The sequence below is a fragment of the Citrus sinensis genome, chromosome 1 (assembly GCF_022201045.2).
Source record: "Citrus sinensis cultivar Valencia sweet orange chromosome 1, DVS_A1.0, whole genome shotgun sequence".
In the NCBI taxonomy this organism is placed as follows: Eukaryota; Viridiplantae; Streptophyta; class Magnoliopsida; order Sapindales; family Rutaceae; genus Citrus; species Citrus sinensis.
This window is the reverse complement of record NC_068556.1, coordinates 9,942,577-9,962,483: the sequence shown is the minus strand read 5'-3', so window position 1 is coordinate 9,962,483 and position 19,907 is coordinate 9,942,577. Positions and strand designations below refer to the sequence as shown.

The window sequence follows — 19,907 nt, the reverse complement described above, 5'->3', positions numbered from 1 at the left end:
AGTCCAACAATAACATCGTATCTATTGTATCTCATAAGAATTTTCCCATTTTCACTCAAATTCTTATTATTAGATGAAGAGTAAAATCTTTTTGTAATGATAAATCTTTTGAAAATTGATCATTTTCATTTATAGGTTTTGCATCCTCATTATTCTCAAAACAAGGAGGAAAAGGAAGTAAATCCTCAAAATCATTATCTTTTTTTGGCGCTTGATCATTGTCATTGGAGTAACCTTGCTTCTCTTCATTACTGATGGGGTCATCATTGAAATCCATTTTATTATACCTGAAAACAAATGGAAAATTTTAACATTGGCTTGGTAATTAAAAAAGCCAAGAAAAAATCAGAGTATCAACTAACAAATGTAAAAAATAGAATGTAAAATGCGGATTAATTACAAGTAAAATAATAATTACAATTCAATTTATAACACCTTTTAACTCTAACCATAGGCAATTAAATTCTACTAATATCCTCAAATGTTAATCTTTTCACTGTTCAATCTCAATAGCTTCACCACCCCTCAAGTACATAATCTACTTGATTGTCATCATTATATGCATCAATTCTGGTTATTCTTGGTATTTCTTTGGTGAAAGGAATGCGCTCCTTCATATTATGCACATCCACATAATTTTCAAAATTGGGAATACTTCTAAAAGGCATGAAACAAACAATTGACCATTTCTTATCAACTGGATCAGTAGCATAAAACACTTGTTTGGCTTGTGAAGCCAAAATGAAGGGATCCGACTTATGGCCTATTTGATAGAGGTCCATCAAAGTGAAGCCATGCTCATTAACTTTTACACCACCCTTATTTTTTAGGGATCCGACTTATTACCTCATGGACACGATGAACTGTTAAGTGAACCACTATGTTGAAAAAGGAAAGTGAAAAACATTTTTCTAAAAAACATAATGTCATCACTATGTCGTTTTCCATTTCATCCAACTTACTTACATCAACCATCGTAGCACATATGAAATTAAAGAAAAAGAAAAATCGAAATATTGCAATATGTACATGGTTAGATAATATTGTTCGAAATGCAACAGCAAGAAGTTGTTGTATAAGCACATGACAATCATGTGATTTGAGACCCTATAGCTTGCATTTCTTTAAAGACACTAGATTTTTCATATTAAAAGAATAACCATGAGGAACCTTAATGTTTCTCAAACATTCATAGAACCTTTTTTTTTTGTCTAAGAAATCAGATGCCAAGTTGTCTGTAATTTTGAATGGTCCAAAATCCATTCTTGATTTAAGGCCTTCCTTTGTTTTTTGATAACTTTATGAAAAGAGAGTTATCATGACACTTTTAGACTTAAATCAATACTACTTAGGGAGTAAATGATGTGTTTTCATTGCATTTTTTTTATATTTTGCATAATCATTCATCTTAGTTTATTCTTCATAAATTTTGTTTTTAGAATAAATTGTGTGCTTAAATCATATCCATAATTGTAGGTGTTTGAAAGCTCAAATTTCAAAGAAGGAATGCTAATGCAATAGGCTTGCGAAAGATAGGAAAGAATTTGGCCACAAATGAATAGAAACAAATCTAGAACAATGCAGTTGTTGTAGCCATTGATGTAGCAAGCGTTGCTGTAGCAATCTTGGAACAACGACATAAAAGATTTTGCAGAATCTTGTGATATGTAGTTTCTTAATCTAGAAGATGTGAGACTTAGACTTCCGTTTACCATAATTTTTAAATATAAAAGGAGCACACATCATATAGAAGGGAAGATGTGAATCAATATAAAAAAAATCAAGAGAAAAATAAGGAAGAAACAGAATTCAAGAGAGAACAAGTCTGCACCATTGAAGAAAAAATCTGCAGAACTATTTGGATTCAAATTTTATCATTCTTTACTTGTCTCCTTATTTATTCTTTAATTGAAACAATGTATTCCATGGCTGAGATTTTGTTGTTAGTTTTTCTTTCACAAGTTATGAACTAAATTTGATTGTAGTTGAGTGACAAATAATCTAGATGGGTTCTTGACTGTTTTTTGAGTTGCTGTATGTCTACTGTAGCATTTTGCTTTAATAACTGTTATTATAATCATTATTTCGCTTGACCTCCCATTTAATGATTCAAGTTAAGAGAGAGCCACAAAAGGGCATGTCTTAGTAGAAAATATTAAAGTAATACTTGATCTTAAGTCGAGTTTCCTGGATTGAGTTTAACTTGAGTTCCAAAAGGGCCACACTTGATTTAAGATTTGTGATGAACTAGACATAAGGATTCACCTTGTCGGGTAGAGAGAGTATTTGTTTGTAATGCCGTATCTTATGTGACATAACAATTGGTCATTGTTAGGTTGTATAAATGTATGAGATGTCCAACATGCAATAGCTGAGGATGCAAAGTGATTTTGCCCAGTGCTGTAGCAGTTGCTGTAGCAACTGGTGTTAACTTGAATAAAACAGTCATCCCATTAAGAAAGTTTGATCATTCAACTACCTTATTCCTATTGAATTCTTTTTGTGCAAACCGTGCAATTTAATTTCATCACTGCGTTTACTTTGTTAAGTTGTTAATCTTATTAGTCAATCAACTTTATTTATTTTATTAAGTTAAGAGATAAGAAAGTTTGCACCGTCGTGATTGCTGTAGCATTTCTAGTAGCATCAGTCCCTGTGGAGATAATCTTGAAAACTCATCACTTTATTACTTGTTGTGTACACTTTCACATTGACACCAATAGTAATTGACTTAAAATAACCAACATTTTTCAAAGAATATTCAACAATGTGCCATAAATGCTTTCACACACATTTTTTCGAATGTGCATAACATTTAATTAATGTCGAACAAGCAAGTATATCTAATACTTTAAATCAAGGAATATTGACTTTTTCTTCAAACAGTTACTTGTATTGCTATCATCAATACTTTTTAACATTTTTACTTCTTTATTTTTCTTTTTTACTATTTTTTCTTGATACCGTTAACTTATTCGCACACATCATGGCCTATCAATAGTTTAGGTAGGTCTCGTTCTTTCATTTCATTATTAAAGGGTTTTTTGAAATTGAAATTCATGTTTCTAAAGAGGAAAATGCCTATGACCCATGTATGCATTTTTCTTACTATGTGACAATCTACAAGGAGTTATGTTTTCTCCACAAGCTGAACAAGCATAATGAACAAATTTCCATAAATTGGAACGTCATTTATTGTCTATAGTAGGATAGCTCACAAGTAGAAGAATTCTTTTCTATAGGCATCATATGCCTCAACACTACCATCCCATAAAGACAATAAGTAATCGGTTAATGGTGCTATGAACACATCAATGTCATGCCCTGGTTGTTGTGGTATGAAAATGAACAATGACAACATCATGAATTTTCTTTTCATACATAATTACGGAGGAAGATTATAAGTTACAAAGACAACTGGCCAACAACTGTATGTATTATTTAGGGAGCTATGTGGATTGATTTCGTCAATTGAAAGGCCAAGACATGAGATTTCTAGATTTAGATGCGAAGGCCATTTATCATTCACTAACTTCCAAGCTGGTGAGTCAGCCGGATGACGAAGCTTGCCATCAACTTCTCTTTCATTTGCATGCCAAGTTGAGTCAGTCGGAACAGTTGCTTAAATCTAGGAATGAGTAGTAAATACTATAAAACTTTTACGAGAACCCATTTCTTATATTTTTCCTTAGAATAATCTTTTTTTCACCATCTTGATACTCCACAAGTAGGATATTCAAAAAAGCTCTCATATTCCTTTGTATATAGTATGCAATCATCTAGGTAAGCATGTATTTTTTCATACTGCAAGCCTAAGGAAGACATGAGTTTTTTTCTTTGCCTCATATGTAGACCTAGGCAATGTATTGTTCACTGATAATATGTCAACAAGGAGACTTAATAAATCTGACAAGCTAGTATCAAACCACTCATATCTCCCCTCTAGGTTATATAACTTAACTAATGCACCTAAACTAGTACTTGTATTGCTATCATCAACACTTTTTTACTTCTTGCTTTTTCTTTTTTACTATTTGTTCTTGATACCGTTAACTTATTGGCACACATCATGGCCTATTAATAGTTTAGGTGGGTCTCGTTCTTCCATCTCATTATTGAAGGGTTTTTTGAAATCGAAATTCATGCTTCTAAAGAGGAAAATGCCTATGACCCATTGTTGGTTATTTTTATAAGCAATTGCTACCAATGCTAATGTGCAAGTATACACAACAAGTAATAAAATGATGAGTATTCAAGATCGTCTCTACAGAGATTGATGTTACTCGAAATGCTATAGCAATCACGATAGTGCAAATCAACTTAAGGCCGAAGCTAACAATTATAAGGTAATTTCTATTGTAATTAATGATTGTGAAAGAATTAAATAAAAAAATACCGTAATGAAATAAACTATGTTAAATGTATCTAAGATTCAATTGAGATCATAATAATTGAATGATCAAACTCTCATCCCCAAACTCTCCTTATGGGGATGACTTTTTTTTTCATCAAATTAGCACCAGTTGTTACGGCAAGTACTGCAGCACTGGGCAGAATAAATCTGCATCCTCAGCTATCGCATATTGGAAGTCTCATACCCTTAAATCTATTAACAATGACCAGTTGCTAATCTACTTATGGCATGGCATTATGATCTTTAGTCTCTCCACCCTACAAGGTGAGCACTTATGTCTAGTGTGTCACAAATCTTAACTTCAAGTATTGCCCTTATGGGATTCAAGATTGTTAACTTAAATATTTCTTTATTGATTTTGATGATAATAAACGTGATTAAGATATATTAATCTTTTAAAGAGCTCAAAATAACTTTCATATATTTTTCATCATTCTTATTTTATAAAGGCATCATATTTTGATTATTCTCATTTTAATGGTTACAAATTGAAAAAGCTTTATGATTTTTAATGATAACAAGTATTGCTTGAAATCCTGAGAAAAGGCTTAATTGACAAGTCTTTATAAAGTTTTTGGGCCATAGTATAAAGTTACAAAGTTTTGCAATCAAACAGAAATTTTGCAAAAACAGTACACTGTAGCAGTTGCTGCAGAAAACGACTGGCCGACATCTTGTTAACGGTTCGCCGACAACGAACAGAATTGAAGATCAATCTCTGGACACTAATGGCGATCTGACATCTGGTTAACGGCTCGCCGACATCGAACAAAATTGAAGATCAGTCTCTGGACACTAACAGTGATCCGACATCAGTTAACGATGATCCGACAATTTGAAAATCCAGCCCAACGATCATATTGACGAGTCAAACGGCGATCCGACATCAGTTAACGACGATCCGACAGTGAGCAAAAAATGAATAACGGCTAGTTTTTTAGCTCCATCTATAAATAAGCTCATTCAAATTCAAACAAGGATTGATCACAACACGACTACTAAGCTTACACTCGAGAATACAATCTTCATTGAGCTTCAAATACATTCTTGCTTTATCTATTCACATATTGGGTATTATTTTGTAATCTTAAATATTGTGAGAGGCAAAATAAGTTTATAATCTTTTATCTTTGAGTGATTGTAAGTGTTGGGATACACTTGGGTTAAGAGATTGGGATAATCTCTTGTTGTAAAGGTTATTGACACCTTGGAAGTCAAGTGTAAGCATTTGAAGCCTTGGAGGCTTGCTTAGTGGAATCCTCAAGCTCGGAAAGCTTGGAGGCGTGGACGTAGGCAAGGTTGGCCGAACTATGTAAAAATCTTAGTGTTTGAATCTCTCTTCCTTTATCCTTTTTATTGTGGTTAACTTATTTGTTATTGCTTTGAATTTGTTTCATATTTGCATTGAGTTTTTAATTATAAATTGAATAATTTTTAGAATTCCAATTCACCCCCCCTCTTGGGTTGCATAACAAAAATTGCATTTGGTATCAGAGCCTTGTTCTCTTGTTAAGACTTAATCGTCTAGAGTAAAAGATCCATGGCAATCCTAAATGACTCAACCTTTAGAGAATGGCAATCTACAACTAGACCACCGTTCTTTGATGGTAATGACTATGCTTATTGGAAAACTAGAATGAGAATCTATTTGCAAGCCTTAGATTATGAAATTTGCAAAGTTGTTTGTGATGGTCCATTCATGCCTATGTTTAAAGATGAAGTAGGAGATGATATTCCTAAATCATCAAGTCAATGGAGTGAGTTAGAAAAGAGAAAAATGTCTTTAAACTCCAAGGCTATGAATGCTTTGTTTTGTGCCCTTGATAAGAAAGAATTCCATAGAGTATCTAGTTGTGAAAGTGCACGAGAAATATGAAATAAACTTGAAGTTGTCTATGAAGGGACAAATCAAGTTAAAGAGTTTAAAATTAGGAGATACACTCGTCAATATGAGTTGTTCCAAATTTAGAACAAAATAAAAATGTGTATTCTATGTATACTAGATTCACGGACATAGTGAACACCCTAGGTGCCTTAGGGAAGACCTTTTCAAATAATGAGAAAGTTAAGAAAATCATTAGGTCACTTCCAAAAGAATGAAGACGTAAAAGAACCGCCATTGAAGAGGCCAAAAATTTAAATACTTTACCTCTTGATGATTTAATTGGTTCTCTCATTTCATATGAAGAAGACTTGGCAGCAGAAAAAGGAGATGAGGAGAAGAAGAAAAACATTGCTCTCAAAGCTTCAAAATATGAGAGTGATAGAGGTAGTGAACCGGATGATGAAGAGTTAGCCATGCTAGCAAGGAGGTTCAGAAAGTTTTTCAAGAAAACTGGAGAGCGAAGAAAATTCAGAAACTTCAAGAACCAAAGGGAGAAGAAAGAGGTGATCATATGCTATGAGTGCAAGAAGCCTGGCCATATAAGATCGGAGTGCCCACTTATCAACAAACTCAAGAAGAAAGCCATGGTTGCAACGTGGGATGATAGCGAGGAAGATTCAAGTGATGAAGAAAGATTGCAAGAAGTATCAAATCTAGCGCTTATGGCAAATAGGAGAGGATGATAATCTCAATGAGGTAAGTGATCCCGCCTATGATGAATTGTATGATGCTTTTAAAGAATTGCATAATGAATTGATGAAGATTGGTAAAAAGAATGTATGTCTTAAAAAGGAAATGACAAAAGTTAAAAATGAAAATAAATCTTTAAATGAAAAATTTGCATGCCTAGAAGTAGAGAACAAAACATTGCATGCCTAGAAGTAGAGAACAAAACATTGCATGATGAACTTGCATTATCAAATGAGAAACCTAGTATCTCATATGAGCATTTAGAATCACACATAGATGATTTGAAAAATGAAAACGAAATGCTCAAGAAAAAGAGTAATGAGTTGAATGAAATTATTTTGAAATTTACAAATGGGCAAAAGATATTGGATAATATGCGTAACTCACAAAAATGTGTTTTTGATAAAGGATGACTTGGATATAAGCCTAACTTGAAGCAAAAGTATTATAAGAATTATTTTGTTAAAGCTACCTCTACAAGTGATCATAAGATTGTCTACCATTATTGTAATCAAAATGGTCACATGAAATATAGATGTCCCGTGAAAAAGAATGCATATTATGATGTCAAATGTATTTGGGTTCCAAAAGGAACCGTTGCTAACTCTCAAGGACCCAAAAAGTTTTGGGTACCTAAAACTTGAGATTTTCTTTGTAGGGCTTAAAGAAGAAGAAAAATAAATGGTACTTGGACAGTGGTTGTTCAAGGCACATGACCAGAAACTATGCATGGTTCTCAAGCTTCACCAAAATTGAAAATGGTGGAGACGTATCTTTTGGAGACAACTCAAAAGGAAAAATTCGTGGAATTGGAAATGTTGGTAAAGTCTCTTTAACTCTAATAGAGAATGTATGTTTGATTGAGAACTTGAAACACAACTTAATTAATATTAGTCAATTATATGACAAAAGTTATAAAGTTATCTTTGATAAATTTAGTTGTGTTATTGAGAACTCATGTGATGGCAAGATCTTGTTTGTTGGTAATAAATGTGGTAATGGTTATATCATTGACATAGAATGTGCATCTACTCTTGATAAATGCTTTTCCGCATTACATGATGATAGTTGGCTATGACATAGAAGGTTAGGACATGCAAGTATGGATTTGATTTCAAAAATTTCAAAAAATGATTTAGTTAAAGGTCTTCCGAAAATTGGTTTTCAAAAGGATAAGATTTGAATTTCAATGATAACTTAATCCAGGAAACTCAACTTAAGATCAAGTAATACTCTAATAATATCCGCTAAGACATGCCCTTTTGCTGCTCTATCTTAACTAAAACTATTAAATGGGTGGTCAACCGAAATAACGGTTATATTCATACAAACTACTAGAGTAAAATGCTGCAGCAACGGCATAACAACTTATAAGAATAATCAAGAACCCAATGGATTATTTGTCACTCAACTACAAGTAAATTTAGTTCATATTCTGAATGAGAAAAATAAACATAAATATATTGATCAAGGGATACATCAAACAATTAAAGGAAGAAGATAAATATAAGTTGAGCACGGTGAAAGACAAATCCAAATAATTATGCACGATTCTTCAATGTTGCCGAAACATCACTCTCCAATTCTGATCTTCTTCTTCTTTCCTTTGAAAATTATTCTAATGATAATTCCCTTGCCGCCTTTCTATGTGGTGCACGCCTCCCTTTTATATTGCAAATTAGGGTAAACAAAAGCCCATGAGCGTGCAAGCGTTAAATTAGGAAACATGCAGATTGCGATTCTGTGGCTGACCCGCGCCTAAGTTTTCTCCCGCATTGCTCCCAGATTGCTATAGCACTGGTTGCTCTAACATCCGCAACCACACTGCACTATTCCTGATCGTGTTTTACTTCTTTTACGGCTGTCTTCTTTCGTCCTCTTGCTCGTCTAATGCCTCAACATCTCCTCATGAATCAAGACTTTCTGAAAACCTACAATTATGCACCTGTTTTTAGCACAAATTACTTTGATTTAAGCAAAACTTATTAAGACTCAACTAAAATGAATGTTTATGCAAAATATAACCAAAATGTAATAAAAACACCTTATTTGATCTCTAAGTGATCTTGATTTAAGTCTAGAAAGGATGTAATAACTCTCATTTCCTATAGTTATCACACCCCCAAACTTAAACCATTACTTGCCCTCAAGTAATGACACATACTAACACTTCACGCAAATAATCATGCACACAACTTTAGCTCTTTTATCAAATTTGCAAGGATTCTTCCACCTTCAGATCACAATCCCAATCATGCAAAATGACCATAGTAAATTAGTTCTAGACTTAAGCTTCTCTCTGTCCATAGTGTGTGTGTGCTCCTTTGATTGAATTTCAGAGATGCTATAACATCACTAAGGGACTGCATGAATTTCAGCAGTGATAACTCTTCATTCATAAATGGGATAGCATAAATTTTTCATACTCAAACTGTGATGATTTTAAGATTGATAAACTGGGGAGTATTTAATCTCCTCACTGTAACATTTATCTTTCATGTGAATGTCAATTAATTGTAATGATGACACCCAATTACTCAAACCATGCCCAGATCAGAGTTGCTGCAGTAATGTCTGTAATATAATCTTATGTAGAGTTATCTTTTACTAAAGGCTGAACATGGGGCTCATGAACAGACTTGGCTACTCAATGCTTTAGACAAAGGACTTCTTTTTCTCTAATTTTTTTTTTAATTTTTTTATGTGTGTGCTGCAGCACTGCTCATAACTCTTGCTACCTTTGAACACAATTCTGCATATGGAGTACATACTCAAATCTGGTTACTCAGCAACTTGAGCCATTGGAACAGAGTTCATTTCATAGATATCACAGTCAATCAAACTTGATTTTCCCCCCAAACTTAAGATCTTGTTTATTCTTTGGGCTCTGCTCTAGCAGTCTCATACAATTCTGCTCTAGCAGTCTCATACAATTCAACCAAAGTCTAAGTGCCGGGACAAAATTTCACTTCCATCTATAACTATCTCTACTTGGCATTCTCATAAATACTAAATAACACTCAATTTATCTTCATTAGGTTTTCAAATCCATACACAAATATTAGATAACAGAGCTTCATGCAACACAAACATAAACACATGCATTTGGAACACAATCCCCCCAAACTTGAAAGTTACTGTGTCCTCACAAGCATAGATAACAAAGGCACACGAATTGACAAAGATACGAAAGACTTTAGAAAATACCACACAAACTGAAAAACAGAAGGAAAGAAAAGTTGTTTTTTTTAGAACAAAAATTAAAGTAGCAAGGAAAGAATAGTCCCCTGTGGTGGGGGCTGCGGCACATAATGGGATGCTATCAGCACTTCTTGGATGCACTGCGTAGCTTATCCTTTGGGGAAGCCTGTGGGAAAGTAGCTGGCAATGTCTTTGGCTTTTTCTTCACTGGGCTGGTAAGAGGAGTTGTGGCTGGGGTAGCTGGCGTGCTTGCCACTGATTTGGTCTGTTTTGGTGGTGGCGAGGTTACTGTAGCAGTGCCTTTAGATGAATTGCCTTTTCTTTTGCTGGATTGCCGCGAACTGGTACGAACAGGTTGGCTAGGAGTTTGCTGTAGAGGAATTGGAGTTGATGCATCAGCTGCCTGACCCTTAGCTGTGATGGCAACAATGATATCAAGTAACTGTTTGGCTTCTGCAGGTGTGGGCGTAACTCTGGTTGCTGCAGCAGCCAGCTCTATATCTACTTGCTCCATTTTATCTTCAGAGGCTGGAGGTGTTGCTATTTTTACTTTACCCTTGCCTTTACCCTTGCCCGCTAGGACTAGAATGGACGGTTCCTCTTCAGGGTCTTCCTCCTCTTCTTCTTGAATAATGTGCATTTTTCTGGTCTTGGACTGAGTGGGGATGGAAGGTTCCTTACGTTCTTTCTCAGAGTTGTCCTCTGCCTCAGTTGATGAGCTATCAGTTTCAGACTTGTCATCTTTTTCCTCAAGTTGATCAGATGGATCCTCATCTTCTGATTTTACCTCTGCCATTGGTTCGGCTACAGCTTCTTCTTCTGGTTCATCTGTGGTAGTGGCTTCTTTACTAGCTTTTGGTGGAGGTCTTGTGGCGTTGTTGACAAAATTGTATTACTAGACCAATGAGTTAGGGAAGTTCCGGTGAGTGCGTTTCATGTATAGAGCGAATTGGTGTAGTTGGTTGTCCAGGTGCTGTAGATAACTCCAAAACCGATCGTTTTTCCTTTGCTGAGCTTCAGCACATTAGTTATACTTGTGTTGAGTGCCTGGATTGTCTGTTCTAAACCAATAGCTCGTCTTGCTCCTATTACAACAGCTGGTTCAGTTGTTGTTCCAGCACTCTCTCCAACAACTCTCTCAATGGTACGTGCCGTAAAGGCACCATTATTCCTGATATGGTCATCTCTTGCGTCAAGACGAACACCAAAAACTACACAAATACTGGTGATGAATAAAGAAAATAGCAAGGCAGCAGTCCTGTGAGTCTTAACTGCACAGTCTCGGATTTTTATTGCGATGATTCTACTCACATCTATGAGAAGCCCTCGAACAATGACATATAGCAAGACCAACTTCTCTTGTGAAACTGTAGTAGTGTGAGTGGTTGGCATAAGCCTAAATTTCAGAAATTTGATCCACACCTTAGTAATAGGTTTCAAATCTATCCTATTAACTACACGCCCTTCCTCGTTGGCCCACGATGCCCCTTCGATTGTAAGAGTTGTGAAAATAGTATTCTATTTTTTCGGGGTCAATTTACCAAGCAACTTGGCATACTCACAATTAATTTCAGCAGGTAAATTATAAAAAGCATTTATAACACGGGAATCTAATGGAACAAGTGTATTTTTTACCCAAATATTGTGCTGATCTGGGCTTACCAAATTGGAGTAAAATTCTTTAACTACTGGTAACACATGATATCGAGGGTGGTTGCAAAACTCTAACCATCCTTGCTTTGCTGCAACATTGTGTATTGTTTGCACAATTCCAGTGAGTCATTCTGGAAATTGAAACCCTTTTTCTTCTAGAATTTTAAGCGGCTCTATGAATTCTTCATATTTTTCTTCAACGTGGTAACTCTGGAAGCGTGAGGGATCTTTGAGGCGGCTGGCTGTTTTCTTATACCTCGGCATTGTTGTAGCAGTAACAAATTGAGACTAATGTCCCTGAGAGTAAAATGAGAAGAAGAGGTTAAGAATTATGAGAGTTGTACTTTGCGAAGAGATGGGGAATAGTGCCGTAGAGTACTACGCATAGTGTCTCCTTTTTATAGTGGACTTTAATTGAAGATAAATACGGTAACTAAAGATAAATGAAGGAGGAAAATATTTTGAATTTTAATGTGCATATCCCAAAAATATCGGCTAGTGAAATTAAGGCATTAATTTCAGAGAATTTTTTCACAATTTCTATCCACATTCATGCCTCCATCTGTCATGATTTGTATCCAACGGTAAGTTCAATCTTTTAATTTATTGTAATGGTAAAATTGGTTACTGCATCACCCATTCGCTTACTCTAGGAACGGTTACATACTCTACACTAAAGCCCTTTGACAACGGTTACATACCTCACTTGTTAATACAGAATTCAATTGCTACACATACTTCCCATACACTAAAATTAATTAAAATAAAGAAATCAAATGATAGCAAAAGTAAATAATGCAATAATGTGAAAGGATAAAACTAAATAACTAGAATGGAAGAACAAAATCAAATAAAATGGTAAAGAGGGAGAGCTGTCTAAAAAACCAAAGGAGATCAAACTTGGTTTTAGGTGGTTGTCTCCACTATGGGTTGCCTCCCATGGAGCGCTTGATTTAAAGTCCTTTAGCCTGACCTTCTTTCATTGCTCAATAGCTGGGTTCTTTAAGGAGTAACACCTCCTTTGAACAATCTGTCGCTAGGTGTATGCAATGCTTAACCCTGTGTCCATTAACTTTAATTTCTTGACCTGTTTGTTCATCTAGAATATCAACAGCTCCATGAAGATAAAATTTTAACAGCTTAAAAGGGCCAGACCATAGTGATTTTAGCTTTCTCGAAAATAATCTTAGTCTTGTATTGTGGAGCAACACTAATTGACCAGGACTGAAGTGCATGTGTTGAATATGCTTGTCGTGCCAGTGTTTTGTCCTCTCTTTATAGATTCTTGCATTTTCATATGAAAATAGTCGTAATTCATCAAGCTCACAAAGTTGAAGCTTTCTTTGCTCTGCTGCAGTATGAATGTCCCAATTTAATTTCTTCAGTGCCCAGTGTGCTTTATGCTCTAGCTCTAGTGGCAAACGACAAGCCTTTCCATAAACAATTCGGTAAGGAGACATGCCAAGTGGAGTTTTGTATGCTGTTCTATAGGCCCATAGGGAGTCATGTAACTGTAAAGACCAATCCTTCCTTGTTGGGTTCACCATTTTTTCTAAGATCTTTTTAATTTTTCTGTTGGACACTTCAGCCTGACCATTAGATTGTGGGTGATATACTGTTGCTACTTTGTGTCTGACTCCATATTTCACCATAGGTGCAGCAAAGACTTTGTTGCAAAAATGTGTACCATCATCTCTAATAATTGCTCTAGGAGTGCCAAACTTGGAAAAAATATTTTTATGAAGAAAAGCCACCACTGTTTTAGCATCATTGGTAGGTAATGATGCAGCTTCTACCCACTTGGAGACATAATCCACAGCAACATGGATATATAAGTTCCCAAAGGATGGTGGGAAAGGCCCCATAAAATCTATTCCCCAAATATCAAAAACTTCCACTTCTAGAATATTAGTCAATGGCATTTCATGTCTTTTAGTTATGTTCCCTGTCCTTTGGCACTTGTCACAACATTTAATAAATTCATAAGCATCTTTAAAAATAATGGGCCAGTAATAACCTAATTATAGAACTTTAGCAGCTGTTCTATGACCACCAAAATGTCTTCCATATGCTGCAGCATGGCATGACTCTAGTATGTGGTGTATTTCTCCTTCAGACGCGCATCTTCGTATTACTTGATATGAGCATAAATTATATAAATGTGCATCATCCCACTGATAGCTTCTAACATCCTGAAGAAATTTCTTTTTCTTCTGAAACTTCAGCTCAGATGGTAGCATCCCACTTACTAAGTAGTTAGCAAAATCTGCATAGCAGGGGGGTCCTGACTGCTGCAGCATCTGTGCTTACTGTATTGCCAATAGCTGTTTATCAGAAAATATTTCAGTGATGTCCCTCCTTGTCAATGTACTAGTGTCTGCTTCCAGCCGTGACAAGTGGTCTGCCACTTGATTCTCAGTCCCCTTTCTATCTTTAATTTCCATATCAAATTCTTGAAGCAATAAGATCCATCTAATTAATCTTAGTTTGGCATCCTTCTTTGAGATTAAGTATTTGATGGCTACATGGCCTGTGTAAACAGTCACTTTAGTACCCACCAAGTAAGCTCTGAATTTGTCAAAAGTAAATACTACAGCTAGCAACTCTTTCTCTGTAGTAGTGTAATTGATCTGAGTTTGAGTAAGAGTTTTGCTTGCATAGTATATGGAGTGAAAGACCTTATCCTTTCTTTGCCCTAATACTGCTCCCACAGAATGGTCACTAGCATCACACATCAGTTCAAATGGTAAATTCCAGTCTGGAGATATAACCACTGGAGCAGTGATCAGAGCTTTCTTTAACTCTCTAAATGCTTGAAGGCAATCCTTGTCAAAGTGAAAATGTTTGTCATGTTCCAGCAATGAGCATAGTGGATTAGCTACTTTGGAAAAATCCTTAATAAATCTTCTGTAAAATCCAGCATGACCCAAGAAACTCCTAATACCCTTTACTGAAGTTTGAGGTGACAATTTATCTATTACCTCTATCTTGGCTTTGTCTACCTCAATGCCATTATTAGATACCTTATGTCCCAACACTATTCATTTTTGCACCATGAAATGACACTTTTCTCAATTGAGTACTAAGTTGGTCATCTTACATCTTTTTAGAACTTCTTTCAAGTTATGTAAACAATCATTGTATGTTTCTCCAAAAACTAAGAAGTCATCCATGAAAACTTCTAAAGTTTGCTCTACCATATTAGAAAAAATAGACATCATGCATCTTTGAAAAGTTGCTGGAGCATTGCATAACCTAAAAGGCATTCTTCTGAAGGTAAATGTTCCACAAGGACAAGTAAATGTAGTCTTTTCTTGATCCTCTAGAGCTATAGCAATCTGGTTGTAGCCTGAATGCCCATCTAAGAAACAATAGTACTGTTTTCTAGCAAGTCTATCCAACATCTGATCTATGAATGGAAGTGGGAAATAGTCTTTTCTTGTGGCTTTGTTGAGCTTCCTGTAATCCATACATACTCTCCATCTAGTCACTGTCCTTGTAGGAATAAGTTCATCCCTCTCATTAGCTACTACTGTTATCCCTCTCTTTTTTGGAACACATTGAACTGACCTCACCCATGAACTGTCTGATATTGGGTATATGATTCCAGCATCCAACTATTTGATGATTTCCTTCTTCACCACTTCTTTCATTATAGGGTTCAACCTTTTCTAGTGCTCCACCGAATTACTAGAGCAATCTTCTAACAGGATTTTATGCATGCAAATTGATGGGCTTATACCTTTGATGTCTGCCATGGTCCATCCAATTGCTCTTTTGTATTTTCCAAGCAAATTCACTAGACTCTGTTCTTGACCTGTATTCAAAGTAGAAAAAATGATTACAGAGAGTGTTTTGTTTTAACCAAGATAAACATACTTCAAATGTGAAGGTAACAGTTTTAATTCAAGACTAGGAGGTGATTCAATAGATGATAAAGTTGTCTTTACTTCTCTGTCTGAAAGATTCAGATGCTCAATAAACCTGTTGTGCCTATCAGATTGCTTTTCTTTCATCCAATCTATTTGATTTACTGCAACATCTTCCTCTTCTACATCCTTAAAGGTAGTGACTTTGTTGAGTTCATTACTGCAGCATCTGTCCATTCTATTTGCTACAACAAAATCCACTACACTTAGAAAATTGCAATCTTCTACTTCATCAGGGTTCCTCATATCCTCTAGTACATTAAATGTGACTTGGTGATCATTTACTCTCATGGTGAGCTCTCCTTTCTGCACATCTATCAGAGTCTTTCCAGTTGCTAGAAAAGATCTTCCAAGTATAATGGGTACCTCTTTATCGGCTTCAAAGTCCAGTACAATGAAATCTATTAGGAAGATGAATTTGTCAACCTTTACCAGTACATCATCTATTTTTCCTTCAGGGTATGCATGAGATCTGTCAGCTAATTGCAGAGTGACTGTTGTTGGTCTACATTCCCCTACTCCCAGCTGCTTAAATACAGATAATGGTATCAAATTAATACTAGCTCCCAAGTCACAAAGTGCTCTGCCAGCATACCTAGTTCCTATAGAGCAGGGTATTGTAAAACTTCCTAGATCTTTCACTTTTGTAGGAATCTTACTTTGAAGCATATGACTGTTTTCCTGTGTTAAAGCAACATTTTCAAATTCTCCCAGTCTTCTCTTTCTTGCCAAGATGTCTTTTAAAAATTTCACATAATTTGGCATTTGCTTTAAAACTTCCACAAAAGGTATATTTATGTGTAATTGCTTTAGCACTTCCAGGAATTTGCTGAACTACTTGTCTTGTTTTTACTTCTGGAACCTTTGTGGGAAAGGTGGTGGATGTCTAAATTGCTAGGTAGCTTCAAGAGGTATTAAACTCTGTTTGTTTGGTTTGGTGTGGGTTGTGGCTAGTGGTGTTGCAACTTCTTTTTCAGCATGATCTGGTTGAATTTATTCTGCAGTTGCTATAGCTTGGCCCATGAAACCAGTGTCTTGATAGGGAGATTGTTGTAACATGCTTCTATTTTGAGGTGATTTTTGTGCTGAATTGAATTCCATCCTATTTTTTGTTACATCAACTAGGATATCAACATTCTTTCCATATCTCAAATTAATTACTTTATAGTGTTCTTTGCCCTCTCTCCTAAGCTCTTCTGTGTTGCTAGGTAAGCTTCCTTGAATTCTGCTGCTTATTGCTGTGGCAAGTTGTCCCATTTGGTTTTCCAGGTTTCTCAAAGATACAGCTTGACTCTACACAATTGCTTCATTCTTTGCAATGTATTCCTTAATCAGTGCTTCCAGGGAAGTGATTGGATCCTGACTGATATGCTTTTGCCCTTGACTCTGCTGATGAAAACCAAATGGTTGTGTGTTTTTATTTTGTCCATTCAATGCTGGAGCATTTCGATTCTGACTGCTCCATGAGAAATTTAGGTGTTGTTTCCAGCCAGGGTTGTATCACACCATCAAATACACAAAAGACAGCTCAATAAACTTTTGTGAAGTCTAATGCACATAAAGACAATCCAAAGCTTTACACACAATCCATGCAAAATTAGAATCACATGCAATTCAGGGCTTAACACACAATCTATGTAAAGTCAATATAATATTCATAATGATTAAAAATTAGTGCTTTACAAAATCAAAATCAAGTAAACAACAATTAAATTAATTACTTAAATCATCTCAATTAGACATGGAAATTAGAAATAATTAGAATCACAACCATAATTTCACATGCAGTACCTAAAATCATTTAAATTTGTAATGGAAGAACATGGATGCACTCGTAAAACATCGTATCACCAAAATGAACAAGCTATTTTCAAAGCTCATAGCAATTTAGATATTAATCAACCACAAAAACCATATCCATAATATTAGATAATTTCACTATTTTCTTTACGATCAAAGAAATATAGACAGTACCACCCAAGAGTCATGGCCTTTACCATGTTAGTCAATGAGGTTACTTGTGCTGATAAGGCTGTAATTGCATCTATGTTATGTACCTCTACTGATCATCTTGCTGCTGGTTGCCTAGTTGAAGGTCACTGATAATTATTATTGGCAATTCTCTCCAGAATTTCATAAGCTTTAGTGTAAGATTTGGATAACAAGGCTTCATTTGCTGAAGTATACACCATTAACCTTGTACTCGGATTCAACCCATTGTAGAAAGTTTCCAATTGAATGCAATAAGGAATACCATGATGAGGACATCTTCTGAGCAATTCTTTGAATCTTTCCCAAGCCTCGTACAAACTCTCATCTTCAAGTTGATGGAAGTAAGTAATCTCATTCCACAACTTTGCATTTTTTGTCAATGGAAAATATTTCATTAGGAATTTGTCAGCCAATTCATTCCATGTAGTGATAGAATCAGATGGTAACAAATTTAACCATGCTCTTGCTTGATCTCTTAAGGAATAAGGAAAAAGCCTCAGCTTTAAGGTATCTTGTGTTGCTCCAGCAATCTTAAAAGCATCACTTACTTCCAAGAACAATTTAAGATGGAGATGAGGATCTTCATTTGGCAATCCATTGAATTGACCAAATGTTTGCAACATTTGAAACATCACTAGCTTCAACTTAAAATTTGCAGCTTCTACTTCAGGTCTGATAATCCCAGAGTGTACAACTTGAGGAGTTAACACAGCAAATCTCTTATAGCTATGTCTCTGTCATCAGCCATGTAAATAATATTGTTATTGCCTGGCTGTCTCTCGTTAGCATGTTCTTTCTGCTCTTCTTGAATGTTGACTGGTTGTAAGGGCCCGTGAGGATTCAAATTTCCCGCATCCTGCAAATTATTCATGCTTGAAACAGTTTTTTAATTCTTTTATTCTCTTCGTCGTCTCCTGATAGTCCTTTCAATCTCAGGATCGAATTGGAATACCACAGATTTGTCTTTGCACATGCACGTATCGATCTGCCAATATATAGAATGAATTAGGTCAAATTTGGCGCTATCAAGATTTACTTCACACTTCAAAGATAAACAATCAATCCCCGGCAACGGCGCCAAAAACTTGTTAGTTATTTTTATAAGCAATTGCTACCAATGCCAATGTGCAAGTATACACAACAAGTAATAAAGTGATGAGTATTCAAGATCGTCTCCACAGGGATTGATGTTACTCAAAATGCTACAGTAATCACGATAGTGCAAGTCAACTTAAGGCCAAAGCTAACAATTGTAAGGTAATTTCTATCGTAATTAATGATTGTGAAAGAATTAAATAAAACAATACCGTAATAAAATAAACTATGTTAAATGTGTCTAAGATTCAATTGAGATCATAGTAGTTGAATGATCAAACTCTCCTTATGGGGATGACTGTTTTTTTCATCAAATTAGCACCAGTTGTTACGGCAAGTGCTGCAGCACTGGGCATAATAAATATGCATCCTCAGCTATCGCATATTGGAAGTCTCATACCCTTAAATCTATTAACAATAACCAATTGCTAATCTACTTATGACATGGCATTATGATCTTTAGTCTCTCCACCCTACAAGGTGAGCACCTATGTCTAGTGTGTCACAAATCTTAATTTCAAGTATTGCCCTTATGGGATTCAAGATAACTTAATCCAGGAAACTCAACTTAAGATCAAGTAATACTCTAATAATATCCGCTAAGACATGCCCTTTTGTTGCTGTATCTTAACTAAAACTATTAAATGGGTGATCAACCGAAATAGCGGTTATATTCATACAAACTACTAGAGTAAAATGCTACATCAACGACATAACAACTTATAAGAACAATCAAGAACCCAATAGATTATTTGTCACTCAACTACAAGTAAATTTAGTTCATATTCTGAATGAGAAAAATAAACATAAATATAAGTTGAGCACGGTGAAAGACAAATCCAAATAATTCTGCACGATTCTTCAATGTTTCTGAAACATCACTCTCCAATTCTGATCTTCTTCTTCCTTCCTTTGAAAATTATTCTAATGATAATTCCCTTGTCACCTTTCTATGTGGTGCACGCCTCCCTTTTATATTGCAAATTAGGGTAAACAAAAGCCTATGAGCGTGCATGCGTTAAATTAGGAAAAATGCAGATTGCGATTC

General features: G+C 35.3%; 1 non-coding gene across 1 annotated transcript; it reads left to right on the top strand.

The window, feature by feature from the left end:
* Window positions 1-18,022: 18,022 nt before the first annotated feature.
* Window positions 18,023-18,129, top strand: LOC112498037 (small nucleolar RNA R71). Its single transcript, XR_003065122.1, has one exon. It is a non-coding gene; the product is annotated as a small nucleolar RNA R71 (small nucleolar RNA).
* Window positions 18,130-19,907: the final 1,778 nt, after the last annotated feature.